This window comes from Sebastes fasciatus, chromosome 15 (genome assembly GCF_043250625.1).
Source record: "Sebastes fasciatus isolate fSebFas1 chromosome 15, fSebFas1.pri, whole genome shotgun sequence".
Lineage (NCBI taxonomy): Eukaryota > Metazoa > Chordata > Actinopteri > Perciformes > Sebastidae > Sebastes > Sebastes fasciatus.
The window spans coordinates 3029717-3053170 of NC_133809.1; the positions used below are offsets into that span (position 1 = coordinate 3029717).

Consider the following 23454-nt stretch of genomic DNA (forward strand, 5'->3'; position numbering starts at 1 on the left):
GTACTGTAAATCTGTCGGCCCCCGCTTTTAAATCTATTTTAAACCGCCGTGTGCCAGAGACAGATGTCCATATGTTGTCAGTGTAATGGACAATAAAGTTGTCAGATTTGCAGGATGGATGGATGGAGTGCATGTAGGAGAAGATTGATGTGTGATGGACAGGAAATGTGGTCCAGACAGCTAGGTTGACTGTAAACATGTGTGAGGGTTAGAAAAGTAGATCCGGCTCCAAAAGGACATTTTCTAAAAAAAGGAATTAAAGAGTTAATTATACTTTGTAAAGTTAGAAGCCTTTAAATGCTGCGATGCTTCTCTCATGTCTGTGCGGTGAGTACAGAGCCGTGCCAGGAGGAGATTAGCTTAGTTTAGCATAAAGACTACAGTAACCTGTGTTAGAGGGGTTTATTGATCCCCGGTTGTGACTGTTGCTCAGGAGCACTTCAGCATGTTGTCCCCTCCACCCTGCTGCTAGCTACCACCCAGGTCTGGAGGACGCTGGATGTGTGTCACCTCTCTGGAGGGTGATTTTTGGGAGGGTGGTGTTGGGGGGTTTGCTGATGTGCTGTTGACAGTGTGTTCGGGACAGAGGCAGCTGGGAATGCCGAGCCAGCGCTCCTCTGTGTCTCGCTAATCAGGCCTGTCCTGTTGTTAGCCGCTACCAGCACCAGCAGCCACTTCTGTTCTCTCACACCGCTGTAGACTAGGAAATACATTAGAATGTTTTGTACGTACAGTAGGTTATAGAAATAAATGCTTATTTAAGAGTTATTAAGAGCTGTAGATTTAACAATACAGTCTTTGGCGTTGGTTTGTTATACGTTGCCTCTGTTGTTATATCTTATCTCCTGCTGAAAGCTGATTTCTTGGCCATGTATACACATAACTGTGTCTCTAATCAAGTTTCGACATGACTGTAAAATCAGAGGCTTCAGACAGGGAAAGTATCACCGTGACAACAGAGTGGCTGGATGAAATAAAGCATCATTACACGCACTAATGCATACTGTATATACTAGGGCTGGCAACCCATTCAAATATTTAAATGCGAATACCTGCACATTTTTTATCTGTTCAAAATGTACCTTAAAGGGAGATTTGTCTAGTATTTAATCCTCTTATCAACACGGGAGTGGACAAATATGCTGCTTTATGCAAATGTATGTATATATTTATTACTATGACTTGCCCCAAACGGCATGTGATTATCATAAAGTGGGCATGTCTGTAAAGGGGAGACTCGTGGGTAAAATTTACGCCAAAAACGCCAACATTTTGTGTAAGTTTGGAAAGCGACAAGTTAGTATGACACGGTTGGTGCCAATGGATTCCTTTGATTTTCATGTGAAAACCCTCTATAAGCTAAAAATTGCAAGTTGCGTTAAAGAAATTAGTGGCGTTAAAACAAATTTGCATCAACACTCAACACTACATAGGCTTGTAAAACTACCAAAAATGTAAAGTCCACATCAATTCCCGGCAGTTTTCCGTGCTGCTTGCAAATTCCCGTGAACAGTCGTTAACCTGAACTTCTACGTCAATTTACAGTGCTGATTACTGACAAAAATCCCAGTTTTCATGCCGTGTCATCACTGTTAATAAGAAAGTGATTCATAAAATATGTTTATGCGCTGTTTAAAATAAGTAATGCTTCCAAAATAAATTGGGTGTTAGGGGAGAAATCTGCTGACAGATCAGCGTGCAGACTCGTTCTCTGATTACCTGTGTAACCTGGTTTCTTGTGTGCATGTAAACACACTGTACTGATATCTTTATCGCCTTATTACATTATACATTGTAATCTTTACCAGATCATTTTGCACATTACTAGATCATTTTGCAGAAATGGCAACAATGCACCGGTGATCAAACCCTCACTGACTTGCAGCAGGTTTATGCATTTTGCCAGAAGCCAAACAGCACAGTGCAGCTGGACACGTGATCAGCTGCTCCAGTGGAGGTCTCTCGTGGTAATTAGTCTGGATTACAAAAGATCTTAGCTAATGTTCCCGGCAGACACGGCAGTGATTGTTGTACCCAACAGGCACAACACAACACAGGTGAACAAACAGGGCTCAACCTCTCCAAAAGCACCTTGAGTGCAAAGATATTTTTTTGTGTTTCGTTTTAAGCCGCCGCCAAACATGATCTGGGTGCTGGGAGACCAAACCAAACACAGCAGACAGAGAGGAACAGAAGGAGAGAGGAGCTCTCTCTCTCTCTCTCTCTCTCACACACAGATCCATTTGTCTTCATTAATGCATTATACAGTTTAAAGGGTTATTTAACTTGGCAGATCGAGAAAGAACATATTATCACTTAGAGAAACGGGCTGCAGGAGGAGTGGCTGCAGGAGAGATGAAGGCAGGAGATGAAACTTTATTGGTCCCTGTGGAGGAAAACAAGTCAATGCAGCAACCAAAGGAAATTAACTTTGATAGAGTGCAGCAATAAAGTAAAATGTAATATAAACACACATAAAAAATATATATATAATAAGCCATAAAACCCACACAGATATACAGACGGTATAGTATAAAGTACAATAAATCAGAGTATGGATTAGAATTGTAGTTTTACTTATAGAAGGTACTTATATACGACGGTGTATTAGAGTCATTGTAGGTAAAAAAAAATATTACGGAGCCGGTGGAGGGGGGCAATATTCCAAGGAAAAAAACTCATAACTCAACTATAAATTTACGAGAAAATACTCGGATACTCTGAGATTAAAGTCGTAAATTTATGAGAAAAAAACTCAAATCAGTTTGTCGTTTTCTTCTGAATAGGCCCAATTTCACAGCAATGTCTCTTCAAAGATGCTTATGATAATCTGGTGATTCTGGTATTTCCTTATTACTAAATCTGATTGCAAAGTATAATTTGATGAGGTCATCCACTGCAGGTATAATACACGGCAGGCGGTGGTAGCTGTGGTGTGATGAGGTTGATCCAACCTTGCAAATTTGTGACTTTAATCTCAGAGGATATCCAAGTTTTTTTCTTGCAAATTTAAGACTTTAATCTTGGAAATTCTGAGTTTTATTTCCTCCTCCTCCTGGGGGGTAATATTCGGTATTTCTTTTCCAACAATGGCCTTGATATGCCGTTTTACTTGTACAACTTAAGCATTGTGTTAAAAAGTATGAAGACAGGGAACCAAAAATGGAAAAGGAAAAGTCAGAGGATCACCCGAGTCGTATCGTCTGGGGACCCTGAAAGTCAAAATGATTGTAGTTGTTGAGATAAGTCAATCTGGACCAAGATGGTGGACTGACAGACCAACTAACATTGGCATCCACAGAGCCACGTCTAGTAGTAGTATGGCTAAAAGACAATGCAGGGTTGTAAAACAGTTTTGTCAGATGTTCCTGTAAAGAGGTATTCTCAGGTTTTGAGCCACTGACTCTGTAATAACAACCTCCTGGTTCAAGTCTGGCCAAGAGTCTCTTTACACTTATCTGCTGTCACCTCAACACTGAAGTTTAGACCATTTTCCTGGTCTCATCTTTTGCAGAGAGTAACCTCACCACTTCAAGGAAACTTCCAAAATATGAACTTTTGTCATTGAACATGTGCTTTAAAATGATTTCTTAAAGAGAGGGACCTGTGGGAAACAAGATGATATGAAAATAGAACGGAAGTCACAGGAAGTACAGAATGAAATACTGTGTTTAATAATAGTATATGTATCAAACTCACAACTGGAGTTAACAAGTACACACTCAAAGCTCGCCCACGTGTTGACACGGACTGTGATTGAATAGAAAATAGAATAAGTGGCGCTGGGAGGAACCTCCTTCTGATGTGTATTTCCTGGTTTATATAAGGGTCCTCCATGTCTCATAAATCTATTAATACCAATATGAATACAACAAGGGCCTTCAAATGCACCATTCTCTCTCCGCAATGACAACACAACACTGGCTGGAGTGCACGTACACACAGCAGGGCTTTGTGCGGTTGTTTGTTATCAGCAGGAACCCGGGTCTACATGAGGGAGGAAATGTTACTGGTTCCCACCATAACTCAGCACAGGCCTAATCAGCAATGGTAGCTTGATGAATGGAAGGCTACAGTACACACGGGCATTTGTCGCGAGCCGTAAACAATGAGTCAGACTGGTATATCTGACGATTATAACCACCCTTCAAGGACTTCTTAACATATCCAAATGTGGTCTTAACCCCCCCCCACCCCTCCTCGCCTCTGTACACATACATCCCCCTCCTCCGCCTCTTTTTAGCGCCAGTCATGTGGTTTTGTGAAATGACAGGCTCCACGTTCTCACACACAGTAAATCAGATACACACACACACACACACACACAACAGTATATCACCGTTACACTGTCTGACCTCCACCGGGCCGTTCGCAAATGTCAGAATATAGAGAGCAGCGATGCAAAAACAACACTACAAAGCAGCAAATGATAACCTCCATGTTCTCACGCTTTGTAGTCTCCCACACACACAGAACCGTAGACGTCTGTCAGGCCTGTTTGACCTACACAGTGTTGAACCCAAATGTCACGTAGTCTGGAGTGCAGGTCAGAGGCTTTTATACAATTATTACGTTTACAGTATGTCCCCAAAAGGCGAAATAACAGGACTGGGACGATTCACTTATTCCCCGATTCCATACTATCAGGATACTTTGGTGCCGATTCGATATGTATTGTGATTTTTTAAGTATTGCGATTTGATTTTATGATTTATTATGATATTTGTTAACTTTTTTAACACTAGACCATGGGGAAGAAGTTGAATCATACACTTCTAGGGATTTTCACTTTGGAAAATATCTAAATTAATCCAGTAAGAATGTTTGATTTTCAGCATGTATGTAGTCAGAGATGTCCTGAAGTCAAATATATCAGGATCATTGTCAGACATTATTTATTACATTTTTTCCAGCAACCCCAAAATCAAAGAATAAAGACATTTCCCTCACAGATTAGTGGCATTTTCTTTTTAATTTACAAGGGACATGTAATGTTTTATACTTCTGGTGAATATAATCTAATCAATCTTATTTCCATAGATGTATTTAGTATCTACAGTTCCCTTTGTTAACAGTTTATTTTGAAAACCGGACGTAGTCCCACGTGTCTACTTCCTCTAACTTCTCCAAGGTGGTCTCTAGCTCTCCCGTCAGCTCCGTTCTCTTTATCCAATGACAATGATCCTGATATATTTGACTTCAGGACATCTCTGACTACATACATGCTGAAAATCAAACATCTTTACTAAATCAATTTAGATATTTTACAAAGCAAAAGTCCCTTTTTCTCATGGTCTAAAAAAGTTAACAAAAATAATAATGCAATAATGCCACCTGTTAAAGTTACTTATATGCACGCAGCAGTTCTGAATTTAATCTAATTATATTATATATTATAATAATATGGGATGCGCTTGCATCGAGTTGATTTGGATATGATATTAGGAAGAGAGAGTTGAAGGAAATTAGTCGTCAGTGTTTATAGCTTACCTTTGCTCCACATCAGCTCTTGAACACAACAGAAGAAAATGAGTCCTCAGGGTGAATGTTTGAAATGTGTGGTTTGGTTCTCAGCTTCTCCCTGCATGAAACAAATCACAAATATTTCAGCATTACTAATGGGAACCCAGTGGAAAGCTCTGGGGCAATAATGATGGTTGATAATTAGCTAATTAAGACACACCTCAAATCAAATTACATAAACAACAGTTCTTTGACTTTCAGACACGGCTACAAATCAAACTGACATTTTCACATTAACTGAGACTCCAGTGAATTACGTATGTGTCTGATCCTCATGATGTTATTGAAGCTTATATTGTGTATTATTTAATTCTCAAAATTGACAATGAACAACGATGTTTCTGCCTGTAATGTCTCGCCTTAATAATAAGTCTGATGGTCCAGCCGCTCATGTTGTATGTCCTGTTATAGTGTTGTATCAGCAGGTCAAATGTTGTGAGAAAAATAAAAATGAATACTACAAACCAACACAAATACAAGTACTACAACTACTAGATAAAAGTAGGAATATAACATATGATGATGCGTTGCAGGGTGGAGTCAGCGTGACTCTGCTGAGGTCGGGACAGAGACTTAGAGAGACAAAAGGGGGACATACGTGGTAGTTATTGTATTAGCCTCAGATAGTAATGAGGGTGCTTTGCTTTGGTCTTCTCTTACGTGGCGTTTGGTGCCAGAGAGCATTGATAATGAGAGGGAGGAAAGGGTGTGTGTGAGCATGAGTGGGCGCTCTAATGACAGTCAAGTGTGTGTGTGTGTGTGTGTGTGTGTGTGTGTGTGTGTTTGTGTCTGCATGCAAAGCTGTGATGCAGTTTGGCGTAGACTGGTGAGGTGGACACATGTGTTAGGATTCACATGTACACCTGTGCGTCTAGCATTAGGAGCCAATCTTCAGTCTGCCACTCCCACAGACTCACAGTCCCACAGACAGTCTGGAGCTGCTCAGCAATCCAGCACTTTATCTTGGCAGGCCGTAAAAATAAGAGTTTTTAACCACCGCACAGTTTATCCTGCAGGGCATCACAGGGACGCTGATCAAATACTAATTACTCTGTTTTGGAATAAAATCTTAAACCACCGATTGGAGCTTCAACCACTCCAAAACTCCCCACCTACCTAGTTTGGTGCGACCAAGGAGAAACCTGCGTCACAGGACATTCCTTTACTGGTGATAAATTAACTCTAATTTACTATCTTAAGAGTGGTGGGGGTGCTGTACCAAATGATGGGGCCCATTTCAAAACCACACACTTTAAAGTCCACATTTCAAGTCCAAATACGTATCAACAAAAACTTAAAGGGACTGTTTGTAACTTTTTAAGCGTATAAATGTACTGGGTCGGGACACATGTGCGCTCGCGTGTGGCTGGAGCCTCGTCTCCTCTGCCTGCCTGCCTTCACTCAGACAGCGCGCGCATTCTCGCGTACTCGCTCCACCTCTAGACGTGAACGCGCGTTCACTCAACACTGCAGAAGAGTTAGTTTAGCTCTGAGAATATCTAGTGAATGTACAGTGGACGTTTGTGCAGAAATAACTGCTGCAGCTCCTCCAGACCAACAGAGGTTTCCCGTGTCTTGTGAAGTGACGGGGCTCTGCAGAGAGAAACGTTGTCGTCTCGTTACCGACCGGGTGCTGGTGTCTCCCTGTTCACTCCGGCTGCGGGCGGAGGGAGACGAGTTTCTCGTTGCAGAGCCCCACTGCTGAAGCCTGCGCTGAGGCAGGAGAAGCATTATCAGCATTGATTCATGGAGAGACCTTCGTCTGGTCAGCTAACATTACTGCCAAGCAGCTGAAATATAGAGTGATATTGTGATATAAGCTGACGTGTGTTGCCTCACTGTTTTGAGCGATGCTTGTTCATGTCTATGTAGAGCGAGCAAGCACGAAACCGACGCTGACTTTCGTTGATTTCGCGGCCACAGGTGTCGCTGCTAAGAAGCATTTCTGAAACTTACAAATAGTCATTTAAAATGTGACAACTGATGTTTTTTTTTTGCGGACACAGGTATCCTAAAGCTATGCTGGTCACTTGTTTTATGGTGCATTCAGGTATTCATCAGTGAGTGGTATAAACGTAGAGTAGAATGAAACTGACCAATGGAAAAGCCAATGCTAGATGCCAAAACTTTACATTTTGTTCTCTTTAGCAGTAGGGATGCACCGATACCGATACTGAATCGGATATCAGGCCCAAACTGACTCAAATAGCTGGATTTTAATGCAGCAAAAAATTGCTCAAAACTTAAAAAGGAATTAAAATTCCAGTATACTGTATAATGTATGTAGTTTATAAACATAGAACTCAATTGAATAGATCGGCCCCATTGAAATACAATGACTTGCAGCAGGTTATGGTTCCATAATAGCTGCAGTAAAACAGAATCTATCATTCAGCAAAGTAACTATGTACAGGACACTAAACACACACACTTATCATGACTGTGTTTGTAAGAATTTCTCCAGTTCACCTTGAGATTACTCTGTGCACACACACACACAGTGTACTTCTGCTCAGTAAGTGTATAATGCATTCCCTCACCTCTTAAGGGCAACAACACTGATTCTAAGGTTACAGTTTGGTTAAGGGTAAGGTTAGAGGAACAGCTCTTTTTAAGTGATTTCCAACATGTCCTAATTTTCCAAAGGGCCCCCACATTTAGAACAAGTCCCTTCATTTCAAAATGTCCTCCATCTCAAGGTCTATAATTCAAATAGGTCCTCACAAAGATAGGAGAACAGCACATGAACACACACACACACACACACACACACACACACACACACACACTGAGTCATTTAGGGCCTTTCCAAGGAGAGCTACTGTATAATAACCTGGATGACATAAGAACAACCTCTACACTAACACACAGACTGATATGCAGCATGCACAAACATGTTAACACACAGACTCAGAGTTGCTGAAACGTACTGTTTGTATGGATAACAGAGCACTCCGGCTTTCTGACATGATACGACACAAACACACACACACTTCTAGCTTCCACTCCGGCTGGCTCTGCGCCCGCTCAACCATCTTTAGTAGATTTAAAAGTGACAGAGTTTGAACAAATGATACAGTAAGTGGTTTCCAAACACGACGCTTAGCAAATCTTCAGAAACTGAGAGGTGATGATTACCGACCAAACCGCCGGAAGAAGACGCGCTTGCTCTCCACTTTATGCTGAAGGAAGTGCCCATTCATTTTCTGAGCCCAAACTAAAGAGAACATGTGAGAACAAGAGTGGAGGAGGCCATTAAAGAGCAGCCGCAGCAGAGCGAGGCCTGTGAATCCAGACTGCACAAAGGTGGGAACTCTTCCCTCTGAACCACACGAAGGGACTGACTTTATCCCCAAAAACAATCCTCATCCTCTGGGAACTTCTGCTCTGGACTGAATGACAAGGAGACGGAAACAATGGTGGTACTGGAAGTGTGACGATTAGCATTTCAACTGCAATATATCACCATCAATTTGACTGTGAAAGTGTAATTAAGCTAACAAAACCCTTTCTGGCCTCTATACCACAGTTTAAACTCTGGAGCAGCGGATTGGACTTGTGGGGAATCTACTCAATTGCTTAATGACAAAGAAACAGGAAGAGGGCGCTGTTTTATCAGTGAGAACAGACCTACAATAAAAAAAGACTTTTCTAATCTCACTTATTGGTGGTCAAATCAATCCCTCAATCTGTCTTCTTCTATTTTTCATTAAAACCAAAGAGAAAGAATAAAATGATGAGGAAGCACATATAAAGAACGTGTTGTTCATTTTGAGATCAGTGATACCACAGGTATGAGGTGAAGACTACTAGCCATCTCAAGCATGGTTTCATTTGTTTATGGTAATTATACCAGGGTTGCACAACTAATTTGATTTATTGTCAGCGGGCAGGTGAGTGCGCCAAGACACCGCTGAAGCAGAGAGCAGATGAGTGCGCTGAGACACGGCTGAAGCAGAAGACGGGTGAGTGCGCCAAGACACCGCTGAAGCAGAGGGCGGTGAGTGCGCTGAGACACTGCTAAAGCAGAGAGCAGGTGAGTGCGCCAAGACACTGCTAAAGCAGAGTGCGGGTGAGTGCGCTGAGATACTGCTAAAGCAGAGAGCAGGTGAGTGCGCCAAGACACTGCTAAAGCAGAGTGCGGGTGAGTGCGCTGAGATACTGCTAAAGCAGAGAGCAGGTGAGTGCGCCAAGACACTGCTAAAGCAGAGTGCGGGTGAGTGCACTGAGATACTGCTAAAGCAAACGGCGGGTGAGTGCACTGAGACACCGCTAAAGCAGAGGGCGGGTGAGTGCGCTGAGATACTGCTAAAGCAAAGGGCAGGTGAGTGCGCTGAGATATCGCTGAAGCAGCATGCGGGTGTGCGCAAATACGCGGGGGTGGAGAGAAAACAAAATACTGGGACAATCGCCGATCCTACTTTTTGATTTCGAAGGTCGAAATCGACAGCTCATTTAGGTTGATTTTCGATTTAGAATCAAAATTGTGACACCCCAACTAAGTATACCTTTGTACGTTGTATAGTCCGCCAGCAGTTGGTAACATTGGCTTAACAGTATAGAAGTTGTAATATGTAACATGTAACATGTATACAGATAATAGAAATAGAAACTTCGGTGAGCAGTTCTTAGGATTGGTAAATAGAAGATCTCACTCGAACCTTTTGTACCGTATGAAGACCTTTTCTCAGTAATCTTTACCATCAGATAATCCTGTGACCTTTTACAGATGAAAACATCTTGAAAGAGGGAAAATGTCACTGGGTTCACTTGAAGATCCGCAAATTGAATTCTTTGACGCCATTCAGCACTCAGAAAGATAACATCTTAAGAATGAATTGCTGGATTATGTGACCTCAAATGCCTTTTATACAGATAAAACTTATGTCAAGGCAAACGAAAGGTCAAAGCATTTAAAGCACTATTCTTTTCTTCTCTTCGAAGGCGTCTCTATTCCTGCAGGATCTTTACAGGAAGTTGCCAGGGAAACCTTCAGATAGGGGCGTGCCGCCGGTAGCCTCTCCTTCCCATCAAAAGACAGAGAGAAAGAGAGAGAGAGAGAGAAAAAGCCAAATCGCCCACTCATGCAGGTTCTCTTGTTGAGTCACTCGAACAGCGCATGGGCCCCCGCGGCTATGTGTAAAAGATGTTTATTCTGTGCCAAAGTATTTCACCCTTCGCTGTATCACTCTCGGTCTCAACGCCTGCTGTTTGTCCAGACAAGCACAGGTAGGCACGGCGAAGGCGGCGTGTTTAGGCAGGGAAGAGGATTTAGCTCGCTGACAGTAATGTTCAAAAGAGGAACAAAGAAGCACACCTCGCAGTATTAATCACTCGTAAGTCTCTGTCACACTGAGTCGTCCTTCTCTTTCATTGAGGATCAGCGATCAAGAGGAAAAAGTGGTTTTGTTTTGAGTACATTGGCTGCAGCGCTTTTTGTTGGCAGGTATTCAGGAGGGATATCACCAGATTAATACAGACTCCATAGAAATATCAAAATATGCTGCGTCTCCCACGCGTGGTTCGGTGGTTGACATTCTGGTCTATAGACACTGAAAATATGTGACTGGTAGATTTCCACTTCTTTATGGCCTACTGAAAACTGTTTAATTTCTTATGCTGTGTTCACACCCAATGCAAAGCAAACTTTTTACATACAAAGCCAATGCAAAGAGGCGATTAAACGCGAGTTTACGCTGGGAGTTGAACCATTTTGCTCGTGAAGCTGTGTCACGAAAGCCTATCAGGGTTGAGATTATCCTCCTGTCGTCACTGACGTTGAATCAGAAATGGAGGACAAAAATATTGTAGCCGTCTGTGAGAACCCAGAGCTCTTCAGTGTTATCATAGCCTAGCATTGATCGATCCAAACTCCATTCAAAAAATGTTTGCTTGCCTTCTTACGAACACAGTGGACAGAGCATGAATTCAGACTTTTTACAAATCGGCATCATTATGTAGTTATTTCAGCATCCTTTTGATGCAATTAAATCACAGCAAAATCTGTTTATTATGGATTCATACCGCTGTAGCATATCAGATTTATTTAGCCGATGTGTGGCTTGCTAGATACAGTGATACAGCTAGGTGAAAGTCACGAGCACCTACGGATGATGTTACGAACCCAGACACGTCGGTGTTTGGTTTTGAGACGTATCTGGGACTTCCAAAACATGTACAAGAGTGATTATTTCACCCATGGTTGATTAGACGTTGTTGGTATCTACCTGGAGGTAAGGGCCCCTCGTCCTCTCCGGCACATATGGCGCGAGAAACGTGTGCGTCAAAAATTTGCTTTTGTATGCCTCCGCCAACCAGTCGAGATGCAGTTTACATCCATATCTGTCATCACCTCATCATTTCATCCTATTATTTGTGTAAAATTGTCATAATTAGCAAATGAAAATCTGTTTTGTGAGGTCACAGTGACCTTAACAATCGATCACCAAAATCCAACCAATTCATGCAAGGCGTTCCTGAGATATCATGTTCACGAGAATGGGAAGGTCATGAGGTCACAGTGACCTTTGACCACCAAAATCGAATTAGTCCATCCTTGAGTCCAAGTGGACATTTGTGCCAAATTTTAAGAAATTCCCTCCAGGCGTTCTTGAGATATCACGTTCATGAGAATGGACGTACTTACGTACGTATGTACAGATGGAAGGACGGACAACCCAAAAACATAACGCTTCTGGCCACAGAGTATCAGAAACAAATCGCCACACACCAGCGTCTTCTGCTGACAAACTGAAGCATGACAAAGAAAAGTGTCCATCTCTTACAACAGGATCTTTCTCTTGTTGTTCCAGAGGATCAGTGATGAATAACACCAAACTCTCAGGTTTGTGTTGGCGGCCTACCAGCCATGTGGGCTAATCATTAGATCAAGAAAAAGAATCCATGGTAAAATACAAAAAATACGTCTCCCACGCAGCGGATCATCTCTGCGTATTTGAGTTGTTGATGTTCCGGTCTGAGACCGCTGGTGAAGAAAGCCTAATTGGTAGATGTAAAGAATCATTTGGAGACACCAAGCTCTTGTTTTCGTATGTAAAGATTAAAACATGACTAATAAGGTTTTGTCTCCTGAACAATCAAAAAAGGTGATTATGCGGTTTTGGTGAATTCCTTGAGAAAGTTTGTCATGGTTTCACCAGATTCACCATGGCAATCATCAAATTACTGTTTTCTGGATATTGTAATAAAGACAAAAAGCTGGTTCCCACAGTCGATTGCCAAACTGTGCTTATGTCACTGATGTCTGATGCATCACGATGACGGTTTGTTGAGACAAGGCTGATGAGTAATTAGTAGATAAATAAATGAAGACTTGTCAGAACAATGACTGGATTACAGAGAAAGGAAACATATTTCCCACGATAAACTGTAACTGTAACAGATAATATCAAGTGCTTTTTAAAACAGTGGTTCCCAAGCTTTCTGGAATGTGACTCCTTAATGTGAATCCGTGTCTACATGCAACCCCTTGTCACGAGGGGTGACAGTTTAATTTGACTAACTTGTACAGTACATGCCTCAAAATGTAAAACTGTCCAATATTTCTTAAAGAAAATGCAAAAATTAGAGTCAGAATTTTGTCGACTGTTAATCATCTTGCAAGCTCTTAGAATAAAAGATTAAGGATTCTGACCCCTTGGTTGTAAAACAGTGTTTTTAAAAACATGAAACCCGGTCTCAAGGGAAAGTGTATAAATAGCATGACATTACAAGGACAGATATATTTGCTTCATTTGAGTCTATGTGGAGGTAGAAGGAAGTTACCGCTTTTATTGTTGTAGTCTGAGTAACTTGACATCATATACTGTACGTTCTGTATCCTTCAACCAAGACAGACCGAAACAAAAAAGTTAAAAACGTTGGAGGGTCAGCGTGGATACGACCTGCACCCTCACATGTTAAATCCAAAGTGGTAAACACTACACATCCAGCAAAGTATGGAAACACTTTGGGTTTCACAATTTGACAGGAAAAGCAGAGCTAGACATCACGGCTAAAGCTGCATGCTAACTCTGTCACAGACAGGAAACATTGTCATATGGCGGTAACGTGGCGGTCGAGCCGGCCGTCGCTCTCATCTCCGTTGTCAAATGGGCCGACGCTACGACTTTAGAGCACCCAGATACTGACATTTATGTTCTCTGCATTGAAACGGCCCCGATGGAGCTGACCATGGATGGATAAAGAGAACGGAGCTGGAGAGCTAGAGACCACCTTGGAGAAGTTAGAGGAAGTAGACACGTGTGACTACGTCCGGTTTTCAAAATAAACTGTTAACAAAGGGAACTGTATATACAAAATACATATATGGAAATAAGATTGATGGATTATATTCACCAGAAGTATAAAACATTACATGTCTGTTATAAATTAAAAAGAAAATACCACTAATCTGTGAGGGAAATGTTTTTATTCTTTCAATTTTGGGTTGCTGGGAAAGATTAAATAAATAATTCCTGACAATGACTGATATATTTGACTTCAGGACATCTCCAACTACATACATGCTGAAAATCAAAAATGTTTACTCTATGAATTTAGATATTTTCCAAAGTAAAAGTCCCTAGAAGTGTATGATTCAACTTTTCCCCATGGTCTAGCGTTAAAAAAGTTAACAAAAAATCACAATAAATCGCAATAACGAATCACAATCCTTGTAGAATTGCAATACTTAAAAATGGCAATACATACTGTATCTAATCGGCACCCAAGTGTCGTGATAGTATCAAATTGGGAGATCGGTGAATTGACCCAGCCCTAGTAGAAATCAGCTCAGTCATGTTTCCTGGTTACAGATCCCAACAGAACCGACTAATCCGCTCTCTGGGAAGTGGGATGTGAGATGGGATTAGTGGTGGTGATGCAGCGTTTTGGCCAGTAGTCTTGGTTTATTGTTTTGTGTACGAAATGTCACAACACTAAGGTAACATCATAGGTTACAATTAAGCAGATTTACACTCATGTTCATTGTTTAATTGCATGATTAGGTCGTTCGACTGCAGCCTATTTCATGGAAGAACCAACTTCAGATCATGCTTTTTTTTCATGATGAATGTGTTTTTGTTTGTTGTTGATCCTCTGGGTTCGATGTCATGAACAGCATGCTTTTTTTCTTAAACTTCACTTAATTTAAAGTTCTTGAAAGCGAGTTTCACATCTCAGCACATTGTTCTTGTATAAATATCATAAGGTCATATCTATACGTTGTGTTTCTTTGCACGTGTCACTCATATAAAATGTTCCCCTTTCAGGAGAGGTGTGTGATGATCTGATGAGTTGTGTCTAGTCAGTGTGAGTGAGTCAAGTCAGTCAGACGTTCCTGAATAATATCACCACAGCCAAGCAGTCATGATTACCTTGTTCTGAGAGACACACACACACACACACACACACACACACAAAGAACAGCTGCTGCACACCTCAAGCCCAGCCACTGTCTTTACAGCATGAATAATCAGGTATGGTATGTCTTAAACACACACTTACTGTCTCTTATTTGACTGTTGAAACTAAGTGGGGGTACAATTTTAAGATAATAGCACATTATAAATCAGTTCTGTACACTGGATGTGTTAGAGACAGAAGTAGACAAAAGCCAACCCGTTCTCACTCCCAACTCATCAAATACCGACGCACCGAGGCACCCTTTAGCATCTGTATGAAATGTCCAATGTAAGTGAGTGGTGAAGCAAGAGAGAGAGAGAGCGACGGCGGCGACGACGGGAGCGAGTAACATTATTCACTTCGGCCCAAGAAGGAAAAGTTAACAGTGTTTGGTTTGTCTGTTCTGGGCTACTGTAGAAACATGGCGGTGCAACATGATGGACTCCGTGAAGAGGACCCACTCCCCATGTAGATATAAACGGCTCATTCTAAGCTAACGAAAACACAACAAATCTTATTTTCAGATGGATTATACACTGAAGAAAACATACTTATTAATATTATATTCCATTTCTGCCAATAGATCCCCCTAATTCTTGCACAGACTACTTTAAAGACGCAATATCAGATAAGCTCTGTGTTATTTTACCCCAGAAAATTAGCATCTCATTGCACTTCCACCCATAATGTACTAATAGTCCATCCTCTGAGCCACATATTACACAAGGGTCTGGATTATTTTCACTTGATCGGAGTAAGAAAGTGGGGGTGACGTACTATATGTGCATGGTCCATTTATATTGCGACAATTTTAACCAATTAATAGTCTGATATTGGACATCATGGCATATCGAATCGAGCTTTACTGAGAATTCCTTCACTTTGCTCACAATCAATTGATTCAAATAAGATATCTGGCCAACGCATGCAAGATTCTTCAAGACAGGACAGGGGTGGATTATGAAGTGATTTTTGTGTTCCTGATACATAAATCCTTACTTGAAGTTGAATCGAAGGAATAGAATAACCCTCATCACTGAACAGATCTGGTATTTTAGTAATCCCTCTCTCTACCAAGTTTTAAATCCAGGGTCTCTTCTGCCTGTGATAAATGTACAGTTTCCCCAAACTGGTGCAAAACCTGATAGAGATGGAACAAATTCTGCTGGAATCAGCTGTCGAAGCTCACCACTGTAAGAACACAGAGGGGAAATGTAAGTGGAGCCGAAAAATCAGCTCAGAAAACTGTGAGGTCAAAGTTCGCCCACATTAAATGACGTGAAAAGGAAAAGACAGATGATGACACTTGATGCTAACACTCGGTCTCCAGCTGTTAACGGCACTCGGCATCAGACGAGGTATGCAGCCATCACGGCTTGTAATGTTTTCACTCCTCACCACATGGATCTGGTAGCTATTTCCTGTTTGACGGGATTCACACATGCAACAATAAAAGACTATGAGTTTAAGTCTGCGTGTCGCTGAGATCAGAGCCGTCTGAACAGGGTGGACGCAAATCCAAGCCAAAATCTAAAAGTATTAAGACATCAGTCTTGGTGAATCTTTCCTCAAGTGCCACCATCAGAATAAACATTTCATCATGTACACTAGAAATGTATAAATGTAACGGACAGATAGACCTTGCAGAAAGCACATTCTTGCTCCCCAGAGGATAAACCCTTTAATGATTCTATCACCGTTCTTCTCGCTCCACCCTCAGGACAAACAACCCAGTCACCAGAAAAAAAGTTGGCGTTGTACGTTTCTGCAAACTACGGGATACGTTGAATGTCAACGTTTCTGAATCAAAAATATGTTTCATATCAGCCTCATATCCCTGTCGGAGAAACGCACAATGACACATGGATAACGCTGTGAAATGATTGGTTAGGTTTAGGCATAGACAGTATATAATGAGTTGACATAATCACCGTGACGTCATCTATTGGTTTGTGGACTGCTGTTTTGAAGCCTCGAGTTTGGCATTTTGGCCTTCGCCATCTGGGTTTTTGCTCATTGCCATCTTAGTTTTGGCCATTACCATCTTGGATTTTGGTAGTCACCTTTTGTTTTTGGCCGTCTCAATCTTGGTTTTCAGCCGTCACCATCTTGGTTTTTGGTAGTCACCATCTTGGTTTTGGCCCGTCACCATTTTGGTTTTTGGCCGTCACCATCTTGGATTTTGGGCGTCACCATCTTGGTTTTTGGCCATTACCATTGTGGCTTTTGGGCGTCATCATCTTGGGCTTTGCCAGACGCCATCTTGGGTTTTGGCAGTCACCATCTTGGTTTTGGCCCGTCACCATCTTGGGTTTTGGCAGTCACCATCTTGGTTTTGGCCCGTCACCATCTTGGGTTTTGGCCGAGGCCATCTTGGTTTTTGGCCGTCGCCATCTTGGTTTTTGGTGCTGGCTATTAGAAAGAAAGTTTAAGGCACTTAAACCTAATATAACCACTGGGTTTAGGCAATAAAACTGCTTGGTTAAGGTTACAAAAATATATATGTTAAAATGATGTTAAAATAATGGTTTGTGTTAAAATAATAACTCTAGCTCACAACGTAACGTAACATCACGATCAGAGGTCTCCTGTGTGAAAGTCATGTGTTTGTTTGACCTATGCATCACCGCTCCCACACGCCCTTAGTGGACTTTCTCGCTTGTTATACTCGTAATCATACCACGTAACTTTCGGTTGCTCGATATACTGCATCACTTACGCTGACCGAATGCAATGTATCAACATTTAATGTATCCGTGGTACAATGCCAATATTTTTTCTGCCGACTGGGCTGAGGACAAATTTTACATTTTTAGCCTCACTGCTGGTGAGACTTAACGGTTGTTCAATATTTTATTTTAACAATGTGTCAGGTAGCTATTCGTGTAGGGCGCGACTTTTTAGCGTCTTGTTAGCATCTTTCAGCTCATTGTTTTGGTTTTACGGCTGAAAACTTTACTGTACAGTTCAGTCTCTGAAAAGCTTCACTTCCCACTCCATGATGCACTGATCATTTGGTTATTGAAGGGAGAGTTTTCCAAAAAAGAGACCTAATATTTTTCTACGAGACTACTTTCAGAGTGTTTTAAAAAACATTATTAGACTTTAAGTTTGCATGGAGGGATGCACTACAACTTCCCAAACAGCCAACATGAGAATCACAGTCGTTTTAAAGCATTAAACTCATGAGAGTTGCCCTCTGCCAACCAAATACCTGTCCTAACATTTTTTGAGGATTCGGTCATCTGCATCTTTGAAGTTTTGACTGACGAATCCCTGAAAAAGGGTCCGGCTTTGAAATAAAAGCCTTCTTTTTTTCCTCATGAGTGGATCCAGCCTTCGTCTGTTGTGGAAGGTTTCTCTGGAAGGATGAGCAAACCGACCTGCCAGTGATCACCACCGATACAGCATGTGTGTGTGTGAATCAGAAGCAGGTGTGTGTTCGCCTGCCTAGTAAAAATAGTGCAGAGCTGGTGTCCAGCTGTATCTGGAAGGTGACAGTCTGGAAACCTGAGCTGCAGCTGAACAATGTGCTGGTATCAGATGGTGCTCACCAGCTTTTCTTGGTTGCCAGAGATGTCACTGAAAGTAGGGTAGGCAGCATTATTAAGGCGCTAATCACCCAGAATATTGATGACAATCCTTTGGACCAAAAAATGGGGGCACCTGTTTATATTGGCCATGAAACCCAAGCTGGATTTCTTAACACAGTTTACTGTTGAGTACAATGGTTTTCAAGCACTGTTGCTTTTAGAGAAAAGTCAGCAATGTCAACAACACCTCCTCAATAGTGACATGATAACGTGTTGAAAGGTTTCTGGGTAAAGACGATGCATCATACCTGCATTTAAAGCACATTTAAAGTATATTTTACTCACAATAAAGCCCCCTAAACAATGTACAAAGTGCAGGGTGATATTTTAGGGTCTAAATATTTCAAGGTCTAAAGATGAGGGCTGTTATGTAAGCAAAAATGTGCCACTGCAGGAGGTGTTCCAGTATTTAAAAAAAAAAAATGCAGTGGGCGTTAACCACAAAGTACATTTAAAAAATGTGAGGGGCGGCGTTGGTGGGGGCATGTTGTTTCAAGCACCGGTGAGATGATGAAATACAATTAGAGAAGGCAGTTTGAGTAACAGATCCCCGAGTCTGCAGGCTTATCAGATGCCAAAACACTTTACGGTGGGTTTATACAGCCCAGTCGCCAGGAACATTTTTTGGCATTAAATGTCTCTGCAAACCATGGATACGTTGAATATGGATGCTTTTTGTTGTTGTTTTTTTGCCCTCGGTCAGAGCAAGTGGTGTGGTATATTGAGCGGGCGTTTTTTGAAAGTTACGTGGTATAATGAGTATAACAAGCGAGTAAGTCCACTAAGGGCGGGCAGAAGTGTTGGTGGACGGGTCAAACAAACACAGGACTTTTACCCAGGAGACCACTGTTCATGTTCCGTGTGAAACAGAAAGTACATTTTCACTTTACCCTTGTTACGTAACGTTTCATGAGAACATCCGCTAAGGGTGGTTATTTATTTATCTCGTTACGTTATTATTTTAACACAAACCATGGTCTTTTTTCTAACCTTAACCAAGTAGTTTTGTTGCCTAAACCTAACCAATCATTTGACAATGTGGCATTCAGCGTTTCTCCAAGCGTGATACGAGGCTGATATGAAACATACTTATGAAACGTATTTTTTATTCAAAAATGTTGACATTCAATGCATCCGTACGTACATTGCAAAAAAAAAATTCTGGCTGGTGCGTTGGGTTTATAATGCATATCAATATTACTGCCTACTTGTGACATATACACACATATAAGCACAACTATGGTGTATCTTAATAATCATTAAACTCCAGATTGATAGTCAATTATTTACTTTTGCACAAAATAAGTGCGTACTGAAATGGTTGGGTTACATTCACTAGTGAGTTGACTGTGATGTTGTGTTCCCACTAAGAGCAAAACAGCAACAGGATACAAGTCATTTTCAATGGAAGCCGCTGACATGAAGCTACTAAATGACGCCTATCACTTGTCGCTGTGTGACAGGCGTGACGCACTACAAATCAAAGTTGAGCTGGCCTAAACTTGTTTCAGCACTCCAATGAAGCGTCAACCAATCACATGTTTTTGTTTCACCGTTACGGTCCCCTTCTCTCTCCCCACAATTCCTGTTCTACTCCGTCTAATAAATGGAAGAAAAACATATTTTTGCCGTTAGCTAGTTCCCAGTGCTATTAAGCAACATAACTAGGTCATCGAACGTTTGCGCAACACTTCAACGGCGACTTTGCGACAATGTAGCTGGCCACGCTTGGCCGTTTTGTAGTGCTGACGCTCATAGTGTGAACATTAGCATATTGTTGCATTGGTTACCTGCAGTTTAGTATACCTTTAGACCAAACACAATGCCAACCAATCAGAAATTAGTATTTTCCATGATCACGGCATATGTTTTCAGTCATTGTGGCATAACGTTGAGTATTTTTTTGGCTAAACAAATAAACTTTACTTTTGTTTCAACTAATAAATTTGACTTCAAGTGAAATCTAATAAAACATTTGGCTTTGGAAGCAATCAGTAAAAAGAAAAAAAAGGTTTAATGTTGAGGCCAAATTTCCCATCTGCATACCTCTGCAGTGAGTGTTTCCTCCTCGTGTTACGAGCTCTACATGTCGATCATGGTGTTAAAATAAGAGTTGTGTTTCACGGAGGTGAGAAAAGTGTCGAGCAGCTTGGAGACACCAGAGCGATCACCGGGATCTGAGGACTGTCTGTCTCTCCGTCTGTCAGTTATTCAGATCCCCTGGCACTCTGCTGGACTTCCACAAGAAGCATCTGGGACTCAAACTCTCTCTCTCTCTCTCTCTCTCTCCCTCTGTCAGACTTTGGTTGAAAAGCAAAGTTGAAGCTTTGAAGCCTGGGCCAACACACCGACCTGCCTGCACTGGCCAGGCTGAAGTGCAGGATGGCTGCAGGGGGGCTGGAGATCACACAGGAAGTACAGAAATATGTCCTGATTTACATACACCGATGTCTTTTTTTCTCTCTTTTCGCCCCCGTGTTCTGTAACACAGACTTTATCTCCTCTGCACAGTAAAAACCGGGACGTTCAGGTTCCACATGTTTCCATGTTGAAGCAGTAAGGTACGATGATTTATGTCACATGGATCCATTTACTGGAGGCATTAAAATTCCAAAGTAGTTAGAAGACGCATCCTAGGTATTTATGTGTTGAAGAGAACTGTGTTGAAACACAGAAAGGTCTGAATGTTCCACCTGCCTCCGTACAGAAAACTGTTCTTTGACACTCTTAAATGTTGATGCATGTAAATAATAATTTGTTTTGCATTTACATTGTATTTTGTGCGTTTAGTTAAAGCCGGGACACAGAGTAATTTATAAACAATGCAATAGTAGAGTAGTCAGAAAATAATTAAAAGTAATGGATAGTCAGGGGGGTAGAAAATAATGGACCAAACATCCCTTTAAATAAAGAAAATCCTGGAAAATAAGACGTTATATTGAAAGATGATGGATATTTTCTATTATGATTTGGAAAAAAGCTTATTAAATATGAAAAATTCAAGTCAAAGTTAACGCAAATTTATTTTAATGCCACTAATTTCTTTGACGCATAAACATCAACGCAACTTGCAATTTTTAATCATCCTCTTAAAAATCCGACGGGCAGTTGTCGGGCCGGGCCGTTACGCGATCGTTCGTAGGTTGTAGCGGCTCAGTTTTAAAGCTAGAGTGAAGATACTGGCATCATATGAAAAAAGAAAACGTAAGGAATACATCGGTACCAACCATGGCATGCTAGCTTGTCGCGATGGATACTAAATAACGCTCCAAACTTTCGCTAGAGTTTAATATTGGACAATGGACATGGATTATCACGATTAAATATTTGAATTGATTGACAGCCCTAGTAATTATTACATTTGTGTGTTTTATATTATCACTGGATGTTTGATAAACTTGAAATTTTAAGTCATGATTTGCTAAAATACTTCAGATAATACAAATCTAAATTGTTAGTTTTTTTTCTTTGTGCAATTCATTTGCATGTCAATATAGTTCTTTAAACTGTTGCTGTTTTCTCATGAATACTTTCACATAGAACGCGAATGTTATGCTGCAAAAAAGCAACAATCTTTGAATTTTTTTTTATGAAAATAAGTAGATTTTCTGAGCTTTCGCACCGCGAATAAAAGGCATCAACCAATCAGGTTGAGTTGCACACCTATATTTATGAAACAACAACGTGGCGGCTCCGTAGTCCGAAAAACAAGACGGCAAACTTTATTACTTCTCTCAACCTTGACAAAGGCTGCGCAGACCAGATCAACTCCTTACGTTCTTACCTTTCCAAATAAAAGCCCTAGACGTATAATATTCGCAGGCGAGTATTTAGTATTTTTGTGTCATTTTCACTGGTGTGTAAAGTCGTTATCTCAAGTGTTGGAAATAGCTATAATATCTATGACTAGAGTTACAGAAAATACCTTTTTTTAAATACACTATTACAATGTGTGTTGGTTAAATGCATTAATAAGAAGGTTTAACATTCCCGTCTTCAAGAGAAAGGTTTCATCTCCCCCCTCCTGTCTGAGCTGAGGGTGGGCGGTCGGTGTGTGTCACAGAGCTGATGTCTATCTTGAGATGTGACCTGGAAACTCAGAGGTGAAGTGGCCCATTAACCTCCGTCTGGACGTCTGTACGCCTCTTCACAGGAGCCACTTAGCGTTGCTGCTGTCGTCTCAGCTCAGCTCCCTCTGAAGAGCAGTGAACCTCTCTTTTCAGGAGAAGTCATCCATCCATCCAGGACCGGCAGCAGTGCAGAGGACAACAGGCCCCGCTAAGAGGTGTTCAGTTCAAAGGCTTCTTCTACGTCGAGGTCAGCTGAAACGGGTCCTCGACCACCTTCCCCAAAAGCCCGCTCAGGTCTTCGGTTTCACTTGCAGGGTGGAAAAACACAGGTCTGTTGTGTTGTCGGACATCAAAGCCGAGGAACTGAGAGGAGATTTATATGCTGGTCGTGTTCCCTGTCAGGTTGATCCGTGTTTATACATCACTTTTTCTCTACTTTGACAGCTGCTGTGGTCAGAGTTATAGATTATATAATAGCTTGGCAAACCTACTGTAGAACTGCAGATGCCATGTTAGTTAATCCCTGAGTAAAATAGTCAAACCCCACCTTAATGATAACCATTCAGTGTTGGTACCAACACACCAATGAATCATCAGGAGTCCTGATGAAACAAACGCCTGTATGCAATGCCTGTATGTTACCTCCGGTGAGGATTATACTGGCAAACTCAACCTCAGCAATGTTGCTGAGTAAATAACAGAACATTCAAGGGTTTCCCAAACTGATCACCGATGACACCACATTCATACCTGAGTGTTTGTGAATCATCGAGTACGATTCACCAAAGATTTCATCACAATTAATGATATGAAGGAACGTATTCACTGCTCTACACAATCTCAAAAGATTGTAAAAAATGTGG

At 41.4% G+C, this 23454-nt stretch overlaps 1 long non-coding RNA gene across 1 annotated transcript in view; it reads right to left on the reverse strand.

The window, feature by feature from the left end:
* Window positions 1-23454, reverse strand: part of LOC141783615 (uncharacterized) — a 78348-nt gene that overhangs the window by 45391 nt on the left and 9503 nt on the right. The window contains exon 3 of the long non-coding RNA XR_012597315.1: window positions 5491-5581. This is a non-coding gene — a long non-coding RNA (uncharacterized LOC141783615). The remainder of the gene's footprint in view (window positions 1-5490; window positions 5582-23454) is intronic.